The following is a 19258-nucleotide window of genomic DNA, read 5'->3' on the forward strand; positions in this document are numbered from 1 at the left end:
GGAGCAAAAGAAATAAACTATTGAAGAAGGTAATGCCGTGTTTTGATAAACGTGCTTTGAAGAATATATCCTCGACATATAAAGCTGAGCAAAGTGAAGAGACTATGGATAGTCAGGAAAGGACTCTCTGAAGAGGTGACATTTGTTGTAAGACTTGGTAGACTAGGAGCCTCCTATATAAGGAGTGGAGGAATCAATTTCAGCATGTGGAATAATAGGTACAAAAGCTGTGAGACAAGTAAGTGCTTGGTGTTTTCCAGGAATAGAAAGAAAGCCAATCAGGCAGGATTATAGTGAATGAGGAGAAAAGAGGTAGGAAATAATGTCAGCAAATTAGGAACAGCGATGATTGGCCTTGGTAAGTAATTAGGATTTTGTTCTAAACATGATTGCATGGGTGGTCATTGGATATTATACGATATGGTGTAAATTTTAAAGTGATCTTTTTGTCTGCTCTTTGGGAAGTGAATCCTAAAAAGGAAAAAGTAGAATAGCCAAGAGGATGTGGTAGGCTATGACAATAGCCCGGACAAGGATCAGAGAACTAGCTGTAGTAGTGGAAGTGGGGGCAGATTTGGGATACGTTTTGGGAATATAGCAGTCAGATAAGACAGACTAACTGATGGATTGGAAATGAATGAGGAAATCAAGGCTGACCCTCGAATTTTTTGGCTTAAATAAGTGGGTGGACACTCGAGCTATTATGGAAGAAAATAATTTTATTTTAGAAATGGAACGACTTCCCATACTATTGACTAATCTGTAAATGTAGGTACTAAGATGGCCTTATTAAGGTGTAATTTTTTTCCCTCTGCTCTAATGGGTCATTTTAATAGCAAACATTCCAAAAGCATTAAATGACTTTTTTTCTAACATATAGATTTCCTCAAAAAATCAGAATACCAGAATTTTCTATTATTATATGAATAAAATAAGAAAAGCTTGCATGTTTTTTTGAGGTTTACCTGACAAGAAATTAAAGATGATATTAGTAATTAATTTTAGAACTTTCTAAGTACATAGTCCAATCACAGTCAAATGGTGACCATAGATGAACAAGTATTGCTGACTATCCAACACCCAAAACTATGTCTGCTACATAATTACCATTGAATAAATTTTTTTGAATAAATGTATGAATTAAAGCAATGAAATGGTTCCCAAGAAAAGTGGGCAGCCTATGACATGGTCTTTCAATAACCATAGCAAAGTGACCAGAAGGGAGAAAATCCATTTCCTAGAAACCCTAGTTTGAGAGTCAAGACTTTTACAATAAAGCGAGATATTTCATGTTCCTGATGTAGGAGCAGAGAGAGGCATCATTTCTCTCTTAAGTTTTGACAGCCACAGTTTTGCCAAAACTGCACCAGAATCTACAGTGTTCTACTGAGATCGTTCTGAAGACCTTAGCTTAGCAGGATTACAAAGGTGTTCAGAGCAACAGGTCCATTGTGCCCAAACTCTATGTTTTGGGCCAAGTGAGTCAGTCTCAACAGCAATCTGAGTTCTGACTAGTTTCATTGAGCTCTTGTTGCTGGATTGATTTTGTTATCCTAGGATTTATAACCAAATAGGACTTTGAATAAGGTTGTTAGACAAAGGTCTTTGCGTAATTAAGCATAGTTTTTGTATAAAGTTATTTACACAAACATATGATTTTATACGGTAAATAATTAGACAGGTTTTTATATAAGGTCATTAGACCTTTTAGTTTGAAAGTAACCACTTGGTAAACACGTATGTTTTTGCCATTAACCTGTTTATTTTCCTGCTACTTGCTTTGCTTTTGCTATTGTCCGTATATATGTACTATCTGGTTTTACATATTTTTGCTGTTTCCTGGATTTTATTCTTTCTTTTGAATGTATAAGAGGATCTTTCATAGGGAATACATGGAAGCATAAGCCAAATAAGTCTCATTTGAATGCAAGCCAGTTCTGAGAGATAAATGTTTATTAGACTGGTGACCAATTCATGAAAAGTTAATTAGTCAAACTTTGCCCTTGGCGCCCTATAAATCTTGCATGAGAACCCTCCTGTTTTGTCAATTTGTGAAAGAAGTCTTCTTTGTTTTGTTTGCATTCCAGCAGTAACATTATCAGGTTGTTGATCATATGGTCCCTTCCTAGCCTCTGCGTGGTTTGGGAACCCAAGACATTGTTTGCAAGCATGCACTGTTGACCAATCGTAGTGGCCTTTGTTTCTTGTCTGTTTATGGTTTGTCTTTGTCAAAGCCCCAAACTCCTATTGGAAGAACTCTTTGTTTCCCCAAATCATATACAAAATTAGCAGTCTGTTGTGCCTGATCAGCATAGCTCTCCCTTATTATAAAAATCAATACATTCATTTTTACCTTTTTATTTCGGATATTGAGAAGTGTTCTTATGATCTTTGGAAAATTCTGAGTTTGTCACAATCTGCAATATAAAAACAAAGATAAATTTACTGCTTGCTAGAGTAAGGCAGAACCATCTCGGTCAGGCAAAATCTACCCAATGAAAGAAATCTGTTATATTGAGTTTTGAGAGGCAAGGAGTTTGGGGATACGTAGATTTTCAGAGGTATAAATAGTTTGACTACATCTATATATGTGTATTAACTGTTGATTGTTTGGCCTTGAGTAGTATGTTTATTGGAATGAATTCATTCCTGATTGTCTGACTTGCAAAAGCAAAAAGTTGTGACTGGTTGGCTTGTAAAAGTGTGCTGGCAGAAGCAGATTTTCAGTGATGGATGAATGGGTTTAAAACTGGTTCTCGTGGCTACTCGTTAACGTAACTGCAGAACAATCAGTCATTTCCTAGGAGTATGGGAACCTCTATTTATTTTCAGTCCTCTATTTTTATTCTCATTCAGCCAAAGCTTCAGTAGATACTGTCAAGAGAAGGGTTTCTTAACCTCAGCATTATTGAATTTTTGATCAGGTAATGCTTTGTTGTGTGTTTGTGGTGGGGAGTTTGTTCTGTGCATTGTAGAATGTGTAACAATACTTCTGACCTCTATCTAATAGATGTCAGTGGCATCACCTTCCCCCCAGTCATGACAACCAAAAATGTCTCCAGACTTTGCCAAATGTCCCCGGTGGGAATGAGGAAGGCAAGATAAGATCACCCCGGTAAAAAAACATGGATATAGAGAGATGAATGTCTCTAGCGAAGCCTAGACTTTGGAAGGGGACCTCTGTAGGCTAAATCTGAAGGGCCAAATCTTAAAATAAAGCAGAAAAGTATGAAGACAAGAGTAATAAACAAGAGTATGCGAGGGATTGTGTGACAAAGAGGAGAATCTTGTTCTGATGATTTTGGGAGGAAGTTATCTACTTCGTGTCTTCAGCAGTTTGTTGCAAGCATCTTGAGAAAGCAATAAATTTCCACAGAGTGTCTGCTTCTGGAGGTTCACTGAAACCTCTATCGACCTAGGGGGAATAACGTTCCAGTTCTGCTGCAGGTCCCTTCCATTGTTTTCCAGACAACTGGGTCTCTTAAAGACAATAATGTTTCTGAGTAAGAGATAAAGCCTTGCATAATTCAAAATTATAAGTGAATGCTCCAGTTAAATATGTTCTTGTATCACTGGATAAATATGTTGGAATGTTCTAGGTAGGGAACACAAATCTAATAGGTTTTCTGTTTTGTTTTGTTTTTACCTCTGTGAATGTAGTGGGTTTTTATAGGGACACAATTCAACATATTTGTAAATAATACATAGAGGCAATTAAATAAAATCCACTTGGAGATAGTGAAAGGATTCTTTATGGCATAGTTCTAATCCATGCTGCACCTTTACAAATATATGAAAAGTATACAAAATTATATGAAAGTTATAAGAGATTAAAGTTACCTGAAATCCTGACATAAATTTTTCTGTCCTTTCTCTATGTTCACACACATACATACACACATTAAATTATACATAAATGGAATCATATGTCTTAGACAACTTCTCACGTCAATAAGTGTATTGTGTTTGTGTATATAATCATTTTATAATATCTAAATATTTTTCCATTGCGTATTTGTACCGTAATTTAAATGGTTAGTTATCTTTTGATGGACATTCAAGTTGTTTATGATTTTTTATTGAAATAAATCACACTACAATGAATATCCATTTATCTATGCCTTTTTATAGCTATTACTGAAGGGCCGAAATTTCTATGCATTGAAATTTTGATAACCAAAGCAATCTTGAGAAAAAAGAACAAAGCTGGAGGTATCACACTCCCTCATTTAAAAATATGCTACAAAGGTATGGTAATCGAAACAGCACGATACTGGCAGAAAAACAGACACACAGATCAGTGGAATAGAGTCGAGAGCCCAGAAGTAAACCCACATGTCTATGGACAACTTATTTTCGACAAGGGAGCCAAGAACATAAAATGGAGAAAGAAAAGTCTCTTCAATAAATAGTGTTGGGAAAACTGGACAGCCACGTGCAAAAGAATGAAAGTAGGCCATTATCTTACACTATACACACAAATTAACCCAAAGGATTAAAGACTTGAATGCAAGACCTGAAACCACAAAACTTCTAGAAGAAAACTTAGGCAGTACCCTCTTTGACATCAGTCTTAGCAGTATCTTTTTGAACACCTTGTCTCACCATGCAAGGGAAACAATAGAAAAATAAACAAAAAGGACTACACCAAACTAAAAAGCTTCTGCACAGCAAAGGAAACCATCAACAAAATGAAAAGACAACCTAAAAATTGGGAGAAGGTATTTGCAAATCATGTATTTGATAAGGGGTTAATATCCAAAATATATAAAGGACTCATACAACTCAACAACAAAAAACCAAACAACCCAATTAAAAAATGGGCAAAGGATCTGAACAGACATTTTTCCAAAGAAGATATACAGATGGCCAACAGCCACATGAAAAGATATTCAACATCACTAATTGTTAGGGAAATGTAAATCAAAACTACAATGAGGTATCACCTCATGCCCCTCAGAATGGCTATACTTAACAAGACAAGAAATAACAAATGTTGCAGAGGATGTGGAGAAAAGAGAACCCTCGTACACTTCTGGTGGGAATGTAAACTGCTGCAGAGACTATGGAAAACAGTATGAAGATTCCTCAAAAAATTAAAAATAGAAATACCATATGATCCAGCTACTCCACTTCTGGGTATTTACCCAAAGAACAGGAAAACACTAAATGGAAAAGATATTTGCACCTCTATGTTCAATGCAGCATTATTCACAAAAGCCAAGACTTGGAAGCAACCTAAGTGCCCATCAATGGATGAATGAATAAAGAAAATGTGGTGTACATACACAATGGACTACTACTCAGACGTAAAAAGATGAAATCTTGCCATCTGCGACAACATGGATGAACCTTGAGGATATTATTCTAAGCAAAATAAGTCAGATGAAGAAAGTCAAATACCATATGATTTCATTTATAAGAGGAAGATAGCAGCAACAACAACAACCATCAAACACATAGAGATTAGATTGGTGGTTACTAGAGGGGAAGGAGGCAAGGGGAAGTGTGAAAGGAGTAAAAGGGCACATCTGTATGGTGATGGATGGTAATTAGTCTTTGGGTGGTGAACATGATGTAGTCTACACAGAAATCGAAATATAATGATGTGCGCCTTAAATTTATATAATGTTATAAACCAATGTTACCTCAATTAAAAAAAAATAAATTTTGATTCATATTGCCAAAATGATCTTCAGAATTCCCTAAACACTTGTTCTGAGTTAGCGCTCCTAAAAAGATGCAAGTTGATAAACTTATGCCTTGGGTGATTAAGGGCAGCTTGACTCATTCAGAGGCATTCACATTTTCAAGGAAGACAACACCTGAAGAACAGAATGAAAATTAGAAAGGAAAGAAACATTAAAGATATGATTTATAGGGAATCCTTCTCAAGTCCTGCAACAGAAACCACCATTTATGTCATTTATGCCAGCTGGGAAACATACATTTGTGTGGGCTGAGAAACATGGTGTTAGTGTAAAATTGAAAGGGTTAGCTAATCACTTCTTTTTTAACTCGTATGCTTTCCTCAAGGAGTTGGTTAGGACCTTTGCTTGCTAGCTCTTATTTTAATTACAGGGATAATATGTGGGTATGAAATGATTCAGGCACTCAGAATGCATAGAACCCTTTTTGAAACAATAATTTACATATTTAATTTTTTAATTTTGACCTTAATATAATGCTTATATGTCCAGATACCTCTTGATTGGCCCCTGAGGGAAATTCAAAAAAAGAAACCATTATTATGAGGTGAATAAAAATGAAAGAGAGAGCCGTTTTCTTTGGGGATGGGGTAAAAGGACAGAAAGGATTTGCGTAAGGCAAAAAAAACTTGGTGGATTTTACTGGAAGGAAGTTACACATTTATTACAGAAAAGAGAATGCGAAATTGGAATTTGACTCTCTGATCACTGTAATTATCAGTAATGGTCAATTATAATTATTATAATTTTAAAAAATGAAGGAATCTGGCTGGCATTCAGGCATTTAATTACCATGTTATGACCACACCATTTGGAAAGCTTTCATTTGCATTCATGGAGATTGACTAATTTCTTTTTGATTTAATGAGGAGAAAGCCAATTTCCTCTGCTTTACTTATATCTTACAATCTGCTGGAGAAACTTCTCATTCAGATTCCTTTTACGCAAATAATCTGCATGGTGATCACAGAGGTCTAGCAACTTTTTCTCTCCTTTGTTGTAAACTCTCCTCTTTTGAGAGAAATGTTTACAGTCCTTACTTAGTGGCCTATACCTCACCACTAGTGAGCTCTAGCTGCAAAGCCCTCACTAAAGTGGAGCAACTCATTGGTTAAAACATAGTAACATTTCTGGTTTCCATTTACAGATGACTTTATACTGTCCTTCTGATAAAAGCTTTCACATTCATTATTTCATAGCTGCACTGTGACAGAGTTTTTATATTCTTATTTTTCAGATGAGAAATCTGAGTTAGAGAATTGATTTTTGTTCTTTTTCTTTTCTTCTTTTTTTTTCTTTTCCTTTTTTCTTTTTTTGGTGAGGAAGATAGGACCTGAGCTAACATCTGCTGCCAATCTTCCTCTACTTGGTATGTGGGATGCCGCCACAGCATGGCTTGACAAGTGGTGTGTAGGTCCACACCCAGGATCTGAACCCGTGAACCCCAGGCCACTGACAAGGAGTGCGTGAACTTAACCACTATGCCACCAGGCTGGCCCCTCTTTTTTCTTTCTTGATCTGATATTCATTTCGATGATGTGAGGCAAGAGTCAAAATTTACTTTCTTAGAGATTATTCATTTTACCAGTGACACATTAAATAAACCATCTTTCCTCTTAGGGTTGAAATATCACTTTTATCACATATTAATTTCTCCTATACATTTGGATCTATCCATCTATACATTTATGTACACATATATGCATGCATATATTCTTTATGGACTCTGGTTTTTTCAGCACTATACTATTTTGGTCACAACAAATGTGTAGTCAATTGAAATATCACATAAGAGAGATATTCTTCTAACACATTGATATGAATAATACAGAAGAATCTCCAAAGAATAATATAAAATTTTTTTAAATTTAATAAATAATGGATAAGGGATATAAACTGATAATTCACAGAGGAAGAATTGCAATAGCCTCAGTAACAGTAAAAAAACTGAATTAAAATTCAGTGTGAGACTGATTTTTACACATTAATGAAGGAATGGAAAGAAGAAAGCTAGCAGTAAAAAAGAATGCAAAGTAGTGGCATAGGAATTTTTAGTGCTCATGCCCTCCCTGGAAACATCAATTTGAACAACGCTCTGTGTATGAAAATATGTTCACAGGAGCCAAGGATTCCAGGTGAGGTATTAAAGTACCTGGGTGAAGCACAGAAATATGAAAAAAGGCATTGAGGAGGGTAGGAAAGAGAGATTCACATTACCCCCATCATACCTCCACAAACCTGGCAGCCCAGTGCCAAAGGAGACCCCCTCAGCACAAGAAGAGTGAAGTCAGCAGCTGACTTCACTGCAGATCCCAGAGCTTGCCCACCCTAGCACTGGGTCTACTCTTGCGGCGGTGGCTCCCTGCAGGCTCCTGTGATCCCAGGCCCACAGCTTACTCTAGCATCTGCTGACTCAGCAATCAAAATCCTCCCCATAAATAAAAGCCCAGGACCATTTACAATTCTACCAATGTTTAAAAAGAATTAACATGAGTTCTTCTCAAAGTCTTCCAAAAAGTTGAAAAGAAGGGAAGAGTCCCAAACTTTTTTTACATGACCAGCATTACCCTGATTCCAAAGCCAGATAAAGACACTACAAGAAAAGAAAAGCATAGGCCAATATCCTTTATGAATATAGATGCAAAAATTTGCAACAAATTATTAGCAAACCAAATTCAACAGCACATATAAAAAGATCATACACCCAACTGGGATTTATCCCTGGGATGCAAAGATGGTTCAACATATGCAATTCAGGAAATGTGATACACCACATTAACAGAATGAAAGATAAAAACCATATGATCATCTCAATAGATGCAGAAAATGCATTTGATAAAATTCAACATATTTTCATGATAAAAACTCAACAAATTGGATATAGAAGGAACGTACTTCAATGTAATAAATGTCATATATGAAAAACCCGCAGCCACCATCATAGTTAATGGTGAAAGGTTGAAAACTTTCCTGCTAAGATCAAGAACAAGACAAAGGGGCCCACTCTTGCCACTCCAAATTAACATAGTACTGAAAGTCCTAGCCAAACCAATCAGACAAGAAAAAGAAATAAAATACATCTGAATTGGAAAGGAAGAAGTAAAATAGTTTCTGTTTGCAGATGACATGATTTTATAGATAGAAAATCCTAAAGACACCACCAAAAAACTGGTAGATCTAATCAATGAGTTCAGTAAAGTTGCATAATGCAAAATCAACATACAGAAATCAATTGTGTTTCTATACACTAATGACAAAATATCTGAAAAAGAAGTAAAGAAAACAATCCCATTCACAATAGCATCAAAAGCAATCAAATACTTGGAATAAATTTAATCAAAGGGATGAAAAAATCTGTACACTGAAAACTATAAGACTTGATGAAAGAAACTGAAGCAGACACAAATAAATGGAAAGATATTCCATGTTCATGGATTAGAAGAATTATATTGTTAAAATATCTATACTGCCCAAAGCCATCTATGGATTCAATACAGTCCCTATCAAAATTCCAATGGCATCTTTTACAGAAATAGAGATAACAGCTAAAATTTGTATGGAACAGCAAAAGACTCTGAATAGCCAAACCAATCTTGATAAAGAAGAACAAAGCTGGAGGCATCACACTTTCTAATTTCAAACCATACTACACAGCTAGAGAATCAAATCAATATGGTACTGGCATAGAAACAAACACATAGACCAATGGAATAGAATCAAGGGCCCAGAAATAAACCTACGCATATATGGTCAACTAATATTTGACAAGGGAGCCAAGATACTCAATGGTGAAATGATAGTCTCCCCAATTAATAGTGTTGGGAAAACTGGATATCAAGATGCAAAAGAATGCAATTGGACCCCTATATTACATCACTCACAAAAATTAACTCAAAATGTATTTAGGATATAAATGTAAGTCCAAAAACTATAAAACTAACAGAAAAAAACCATAGGTTAAAAGCTACCTGATATTGATCTTAGCAACAATTTTTTGGATATGACACCAGAAGCGCAAGCAACAAAAGCAAACATAAACAAGTGGGACTACATCAAACTAAATAGCATCTGCACAGCAAAAGAAATAATCACCAAAATGAAATGGTAGCTTGTAGAATGGGAGGAAATATTTGCAAACCATCTTTTGATAAGGGGTTCATGTCCAAAATATATAAGGAACTCATACAACTCAATAGCAAAAAAACAGATAATCCAATTAAAAAAATGGACAAATGACCTGAATAGACATTTTTCCAAAAAATATATGCAAATGCCAACCAGGTACATGAAAAGATCTCAACATCTCTAATCATCAGAGAAATGCAAGTCAAAACCACAATGATATATCACCTCACACCTGTTAAGATAGCTATTATCAAAAAAAGAAGAGATAACTAGTGTTGGTGAGGATGTGGAGAAAAGAGAACTCTTGTGCATTGTTGGTGGGAATGTAAATTGGTGCAGCCACTAAGGAAAATGGTATGGAGTTTCTTCAAAAAATTAAAAATAGAACTACTGTATGATCCAGCAATCCCACTTTGGTATATATCCAAAGGAAATGAAATCACTATCTCAAAGAGATGTCTACACCCCCATATTCATTGCAGCATTCTTTACAATAGCCAAGACATTGAAACAAACTCAGCATCCATTGATGGATAAACAGATAAAGAAAATGTGATTGATACACACATACACACACACAAACATGCCCTCAATGGAATAACATTCAGCTATATAAAAGAAGGAAATTCTGCCTTCTGTGACAACATGGGTGGACATTGACTGCATTATGCTAAGTGAAATGTTAGACAGAGAAAGACAAATACTGCAGGTTTTCACTTATATGTGGAGTCTAAAGAAGCTGAACTCTAGAAATAGAGATTAGAATACTCGTTGCCAGGGGCTATGTGAATAGGGAAAATGTGGAGATATTGGTCAAAGAGTACAAACTACCAGCTATAAGATGAATAATTTCTGGGGATCTAACGTACAGCGTGGTGACTGTAGTTACCAATAGTGTATTATATTCTTGAATGTTGTTAAGAGAATAGATCATAAAACTTCTCACCACACATGCAAAAAATGGTAATGATGTGAGGTGATGGATGTGTTAACTAACCTTATTGTGGAAAATATTTCACAATATATATGTGTATCATATCATGTGCATACCTTAAACTTACATATTTTATATGTTAATAATATCTCAATAAAGCTGGAAAAAAGAAATAAATCCCTTATAAGATTCTGTATATTTTTATAAGCATTGAATAGTTTGTGGAAGGTTGTACACTACACTTTGGAGAAATGGGGTTACCTCAGTGAGGTAGGAATAAAAATGGAGATGAGATTATTAACTTTTTCAGTATTTTTAACTTAAAAAATACATGTATTACTTTTGCAATTAAAAAATTGTGTGCAACGAAAATTAGAAAAAGTCCAACCTAGAGCATTATAAAATGTTAACGTGATTTCAGAAGAATAAGAACTGTTCTCATTACAAATCTTAGTTTGAATTCTCCAGAATCAGACACTGAAATAAGAATTTGTGCTCAAGGAGTTTATTGGGCAAAGATACCAAAAATTCGTAGGTGTGGGAAAGTGAAGCGGGGGTCGGGGGGGAGGCAGTCAATACAGGGTATGTAAGCAAGCACTGGGCCACTGTGAGTGATCCTGCCCAAGGGACGAAAGAACTGGGGAGTTTATGCACCAGCGCTGCTCACATGGACGTTGTTGATTCCTGAGGGAGATATCAGCTTTTGTCTTTTGAAAAACATTAGACGTTAGCTTTTGCCTTTTGAAAAATTGTTCAAATCAGGGTATTACATCACTTTAAGTAGAGCTTTGTCTGTAATTCATAAACATTTAGTTTAAAGTGTGTGTGTGTGCGCACATGTATTCTCTCTTACTAAAGTGAAATTTAACTGATAATCCACAGGTAAAAAGATGGGCCTAAAAGGCAGACAGACTGTGATTTCTTTATGTATACCTTTATGCTTTCTGTCTTTTAACCTGGTAGCTGTTATATTAAATATATACATAATCTTAAATGTTTATATCAGTTCCTATTTTTAAAAGAATCTTTCCTTTTTTCCAGATTTGGTTATTTTATTATTAGGCACAATATCTTTAACATTTCAAAACTTTAAATACATTTCAGCGCTTTAAAATTCTCTTTTTATTATTCTCAAAATGGACCACGCACATTTGAAAGCTTGAGAAATCTTTCTCAAAGATATGAAGTCGTTACCTTGTTACCCAGTTGTTGTAAATGATTACAAATAGATTAATTTTTAGTAATGAATCTACTCGATTAAATTCCATTTAACTTAGGGTAGCTTTGTTGTTGAATGAAAGGAGGAAATCTTTAGATTGATCTGTTTGATCAAGCTTTCTGTGCACATTGCCACATTCTTTGCTGGCCATTGATTTGACATCCAGCTGACTTCAAAATGACTAAGCAACAAGGTGATTTCTCTCTTCCACCTGTCTCTTCTACAGTCAACCTTGTTTAAAGCATGTTTATTGATCTTTTCCTTGCAATACAATATGAAGTTGTTTTTACAGTACTGCATCCAGTGGATTATTATTTCCCTAGATTTGTAGAAGGACTAATGAGATACATCTGTAAGTAGCCACGACAGAGTTTGCAAAAATATGGAAAATGAAAGTGATTAATCAAATGATAGAGTTCAAAGACAATTTTTTTTTAAATTTTGAAAATGGCTGGAGTGAAGTCATATGTGCGAGGACCTCTGGAAGGCTCATTAGGTCAAAACAATTCAACCTTTTTTTCTCTCTATAGCTCTAGCAGAATCAAAACCAACAAATCTCTTAGGTACTCTGAATTGTAAGTCTCATTTCTGAAAATGGATCTAGGAATGATAACATGGTTAGAAAAAGAACTAAAATGCAAATAGTAATAATTGATTATGTGACTTATGCCCATTACTGGTAACCTCTGATTTTGAGAGAAAATTCAACTTCCTTTCAATTCCTTGTATGTTCGTACTTCCACCAATTATAAACCTTGATGACCTAGTTTTGTCGTATAATTCGTTCCCCTCAGGAAAACAAAACAAACCTGTGCGGGCTGAAGTGAACTTCACCTTCCCAGTATTCACTTTAATCCACATCAATATTTTAAGAGAGTTAATGGCCAAGTGGTTATCCTGCTGTGTAGAGTACTGTAAATACCCAGACTAGGTCCTCTACCTGGAGGAACTTTTTTAGTCAGAACTCTTTGTTGTGATACAAATCCAGCTTAGCCTAACTTAGGCAAAAAGGGGCATTTATTGTCTCTAATAACTAGGAAGTCCAGAGAAGGACTAGGCTTCTTGTTCAGCTGGATCCAGGGATACACATGCAGTCACTGGGTTGTTCCTTTATGTTTTTCCCACCCTCCCTTCCCCCATCCCCTCCCGCCTTGCATCCCCTCCTTCCCTTTCCTGTCTTCTCCTCCCCTCCCTTCTATTTCCATCCATCCCCCCCCCTTCTACTTCCATCCATTCCCCTCCCTTCTCATCCCCTCCTCTCCTTCCCTTAGCCCTCTTTTTTGCTCTGTTGGTCCTCAGTCTCTTCTACTGAAGCCGGTTTTGTAGCCCTTGATTCACATCTGGTCAGCCTAGCAAACTATGCCAACCTATTGGCTTCAAAGAAAACAACTATTTCATAATTTTTTATGATTCTGTGCATCAGGAATTCAGACAGGGCACAAAGAGATGGCTCATCTCTTATTCACTTGGTAAGAGCAGGAGCTTGAATATCCAGGATGCCTTCTTCACTTACACATCTGGCACTCCAGCTATGATGGTGGAATAATAATGCTAAAATAATAATGGTGGGTTATAGGTTTCAATGTTTCTCCTAGACCCTGCACATACTTTTACGAAACCCTTCTTGCATTATCTTACTTTGTGCCTGCCAATATGTTTCCTGCTGATATAGAATTGAAGATAAAGTTTCTTGACATTCATATCCCTTTTTGTCTTTGCTATTTGTGATCGTTATTTTTGAGTACCAAATTGACTGGTCCATGGGGTGCTCAGACTTTTGGTCAAACATTATTGTGGGTTTGTCTGTGAGGGCGTTTCTGGATCAGATTAACATTCGAGTTGGAAGGCAGTAAAGCAGATTGCCCTCCTTAATGTGGGTGAGCCTAATTCAATCAATTGAAGACCAGAATGGAACAAAATGCTGAGTAAGAGGGGAACTCCTCCTGCCTGACTGAGTTGGGACATCGGTCTTTTCTTGTGTTTGGACTTGAACTGAAAAATCAGCTCTTTGTGGGTTTTGAGCCTGCTGACTTTCAGACTGGAACTTATACCATCAGCTTTCCTGGTTCTCATGCCTTTGGGCTTGGACTGGAACTACACCATTGGCTTTTCTGGATAGCCAGTTTGCCAATCATAGTTTTTGGGACTTGTCAGTCTCTATAATCATGTGAGCCAATTCCTTATTATCTATCTAATCTGTCTATCTGTCTATCGATCTATCAATCTATCTATCTATTGATCTATGTGTTTATGTGTGTGTGTGGATGTGTGTGTCTCACCTATTTGTTCTGTTTCTCTGGAGAACCCTGACTAAATAGATTTTGGTACCAAGAAGTGGGGTGCTACTCTAACAAATACGTAAACATTTGGAAATGTCTTTTTCCATATTGCAAAAAATGAGAAAACATGTTCTGAAGAGAACGTAAAGGAGGTGGCTAGACTATCACTCTGATAAAGAGCTGATGGGATTTTACTAGCAGGAACACAAACTGTTCAACACAGTTTGAACTGAAGGAAACAGAGATGGAACAAAATGAAGGAAGGCTTTGGACTTCTTGGATTTGGCAGGATGGGATGGTAGAGCTATTTGGCTGCAAATATGTGCTAGTCTCTGTGGTATGATCCCAAATGTGATTCAGAGATCATCAGGGACACCACTCAATTTCAGCAGGTCAGACAGCCTCCACCTGAAGCCTTGCGGGCAGGACCGCCCTACAGATCACTGCAGGCAGGACCTTGCCTCTGCACAGCCCTAGAGTAGACCCTCTTGTAGAGCTGTGGGGGTGATGCTGCTGCCCCAGTGGCCCTGGAGGGCAGGGTACCAAAACAAAGAGGATTATTCTGGAAACTTAAGACCCAATGGAATTTACCTTGCTAGAGTTTGGACTTGCTTGAGACTCCTCCCTGCTTTCTCCCTTCTGATTTCTGCCTTTTGAAATGGGAATATCTATCCTATGGCTGTCCAGCCACTGTGTTTTGGAGGCACGTAACCTGCCTGGTTTCAGAGGTTCACAGCTGGAGAGGAATTTTACCTCAGGATGAATCATACCTTGAGTCTCACCCATATCTGATTTAGATGATATTTAGATGAGACTTTGGACATTAGAGTTGATGTTGGAATGAGTTAAGAGTTTTGAGGCTGTTGGGATGGAGTGAATGTATTTTGCTTGAGAGAAGGATGTGAGTTTTAGGGGGCCAGGGGTTGTATGCTATGAATTGAATCGTGTCCCCCCCAAATTCATATGTTGAAGCCCCACTGTGACTGTACTTGGAGAGAGGGCTTTTAGGAGGTAATGTTAAATGAGGTCATAAAGGTGGAGTTCTAATCTGATAGGATTGGTGACTTTAAAAAAAGAGGAAGAGAGACACATTTCTTTCCCTGTCCATGCGCATGGACTGAGGAAAAGCCATGTGAGCACACAGTAAGAAGGTGGTTATTTGCATGTCAGGAGAAGAGCTCTCACCAGGACTCAGCCAGTCTGGCACCCTGATCTCAGATTTCTAACCTCCGGAACTGTGAGAAATTTCTGTTTAAGCTACATAGTCTATGGTATTTTATTATGGCAGCCTGAGCTAAGACACTATCATATCCTCCTTTTAATTTGTACTGTTTATAATTTGCTTATTCACGATTTTTATTAGATTTTTCATCAGTATATCTCATTTTTTTGGAGAGCCCCCTCTCAGGTTTATAGGCAGTTGCACTTATCATTCCAGTTCCTAAATCACCTATTTCAGCTTTCATCACTTAGTATTGTGTTATTCCTTTATTTTGTTTCCTTTCTTTTCCTTTCATTCACTTTTCTTTTTACAATTTTTTTATAGTATTTTGTGTTGAAAGTTTTGTATATTTTCTGCCTTTTCCTGGTATTCAGATTTGGAAAGGACAAGATATTTCATCTGAATACAACTTTCATTTGCATACACCTTGGACTGCATCTTATGGATTTTAAAATTCTGTAATGTGATTTTGATGTCATCATTATTTAGGATAGGAGATCCTTCCAGAACAAAACAGGCTTGTATACACTAACTTTCCTACTAAACCAACTTGCCTATCTACAAGTATATTGTACATAAGCATGTATAGGATGGCATTTTTAAAATATCTGATTGATTGGGTTTTAAAAAATTAAATGTCTTATTACTTCATAGTTTTATACATTTTCGACAGAATGTGGTTTGTGTGATTTGCCTTTCATCATTATTGAACTTTTATCTGTTCTGTAAAATTTGGTAAATTTTGTGATTCTTCCAAGTATGTTAGGAGAAAAAAAAAAAAGGCATGTGCTTTGTCTTCAGGGTGCAAAATTCTATGTGTAATATATAAATGTAACTTCTTTATTATATTATTTCGATTCTTCATGGTCCAATTTATTTTTGTCTATTTGACTTATCATTGATTGATAATAATGTATCAGCACAATATAAAAACATTCAATGAGTAAAGATGATTTGAATAATAAAGCCATAATGGTGAGAAGAATCTTTGAACATTATCTACCCTATTTTGTCTCTAAGTAGACAACTACTTGTCACACACACAACTATGTCACACCAGTTGTACTAGTTTTCTATTGCTGCTATAACAAATTACTACAAAATTAATGGCTTAAAATATCACACATTTATTATCTTACAGTTTTGGAGGGCAGAAGTCTGAAATAGCTTTCATGGGGCTAAAATCGAGGTATTGGTAAGGCTGTATTTCTTCTGGAGGCTCTAGAGAAGAATCTGTTTCCCTTTGCTGGCTACTAGAGGCCATCTGTATTCCTCGGCTCATGGCCAAATCCTCCATCTTCAAGGCCAGCAACATAGCATTGTCAGATCCCTAATTCTCTCTTTCTCTTTATCTAACCTCTGCTTTTGTTATCGCATCTCCTTCTCTGACTCTCCTGCCTCCCTCTTTCACTCATATGGACCTTGTGTGATTACATTGGGCCCACCCAGATAATTCAGGGTGATCTCTAAATCTGAAGATTCTTGACTTAATCACAACTGCAAAGTCAGTTTTGACACGTGAAATAGCATAATCACAGGTTCCGGGGATTAGAATGTGAACATCATTGAGGCATTATTCTGCCTACCAACCAGCCATGTCTGAAAGTTTTTTCCCAAGCCTTTCATGGATGGAGATCATATAACTACATTGCTACAGTCATTTGCTTTTTGTCATACGTGGAATGTAAATATGCTGATCTAACATTATCATCTACTTTTAAAACCTCAGAAAAATGTTCAGTAAACTGAATTTTAGAATCACTGTGTGACTATATGATGACTTTGACACTTGAATGACTTAATTATGTTTCAGTAATGCTGTCTTTTGACTTTTGTATGTTAATCTTCTATTTATTTAACAGCACAATGATGATGTTTATCGTGTTTGAAAGTGTGCCAAAAAGTTTCTAATTAGAATAATTACTAACCTGCTAATGGGAAGTATGGAGAGTATAAACTCATTGTAGATTTTTGCAAAGGTAGAAGAAGTAATTAATTACTTAATTTTCCCTGTCCTCCTAGATGCTTTTTTTCCATGGTTTAAATGGACTTGATTTTTTGCTTTTTGGAGCTAGTAAGGAAAAAATATGACACGATACTTGTCAAAGATACAGAAGAGCCATTTTTTATATGCATTGTTTTTCTAATTTTGATCCCAAATATAGTTAACATATGAATAAAGTATAGAATTGGCAACTTTATTTATTTTTAAAGATGTATGCTAGCCTCAAAGAGCTATTAGCTGAAAATGCTTAATATTGATCTTTATTTTTCTATATAGTTCATCAAACCAGAAACCTCTGATCACTCTCTTTTAAAACATTTTTATATTTTCTCATTGACAGGGAAAATATTTGTTTATCCTAGTCCTGAATACCTTACTAGCTGAGAGCCTGGCATTGTTTGAAAAAGAAAAGGATTCTGAAGGCCATGTATTTATCAACCAAAACATCTCAGATTGATCTGGCTGAAAACAACAGCAGCAGAAGTACCTTGTGAGTATTCAATCATTTTCTGAAAACTAGATTCACCGCTGCAAATCTTCTAAAGGTCAAAGAAATAAGAAGATATGAAGGAAAAGACAAAACAAAGCAAAAACCCTTAAGTCATATATTGATCTTCACGGCTTTCTAGGTAGTTCCACAAGGATTATTAGTACCAAAATATGACCTAAAAGGGGTGAGGCTATTCAGAATAAAACAAAACTTTTTGTTTTCAATACAGTATCTTTAGGAGAATAATATAGATCTTAATGGTAATGATATTACCTGACTTTTCCAAATGCCCAAATTGGAAGGGTATAAACTTAAGTTAAAGAATTCTTTATTTTATTGTGAAATATTAAGTGAAATATTAAATGCTATGCCAAACCAGAAAGTGAAGAGCTACTGGGGCTGTAGGATTAGGATACTTCTTACAGACTATGAAATAATATAAAGTATTTATATAAAGAATATAAAGTATCACAGAATGGATAAACTGCACACTGTGAACTTCTAAAGTATGGACCTTTGGAATAATTTCCACTTCATCAAAATAAAAATGAAAATTATGTAGGAAATAGAAAGGAAGAGAAGAAGTAAGGGAACTCAGAAGAGAGGAGATGAACTTAAGCAGCTTAGAAGGCTCTTATTTAAGTACTTTCTTAAAAGCTTATATTTAGACACTGATGCTGCTTTTGGGGAAGGGTATTGGTGGGTGAGGATGAACATCTTTTTTAAAAGCCCTAAAGCTATTTAAACATTACAAATTTGAAGGATTCCAGGGATAAAAATTTGTTTTAATATTAAGTACAAACAAAAGAATATTTATAACCTGTGTAGGTTAAAATGAATAAAAACATAACCAACACTGGCATATCAATACTCGATATAAGAAATAGAGCATTATTAGAAATCTTGGAACTCCTTAATTCCTCCCTCACCAATCTGATTCTCCTTTCTCCACCCCTAAATGACTATATCCTCAATTGTACAGTATTTATGTAATTCCTTTGCTCATCTTTATAATTTTAGCACATGTTTAGCTTTGTGTGCTTTTGAATGTCACATAAAATAGTGTAGTCTTCTGAAAATTGCTTTTTAAAATTATTGATAATAAGTTTCTAAGGCTCATTCGTGTGTGTTTCTATGGGTTGCTAATGTCATAGTAGAATATTCCAGCCTATGAATATACAGCTATTTATAACCCAAGCTTCTGTTTATGGACATTTGGGTTGTTTCCATTTTTTTTTCTATTACAAAACAACGTTTCTATGAACATTCTTGAATG

The sequence above is a fragment of the Ceratotherium simum genome, chromosome 11, assembly GCF_057802395.1.
Source record: "Ceratotherium simum simum isolate JZ-2026a chromosome 11, ASM5780239v1, whole genome shotgun sequence".
Taxonomy (NCBI): Eukaryota; Metazoa; Chordata; class Mammalia; order Perissodactyla; family Rhinocerotidae; genus Ceratotherium; species Ceratotherium simum.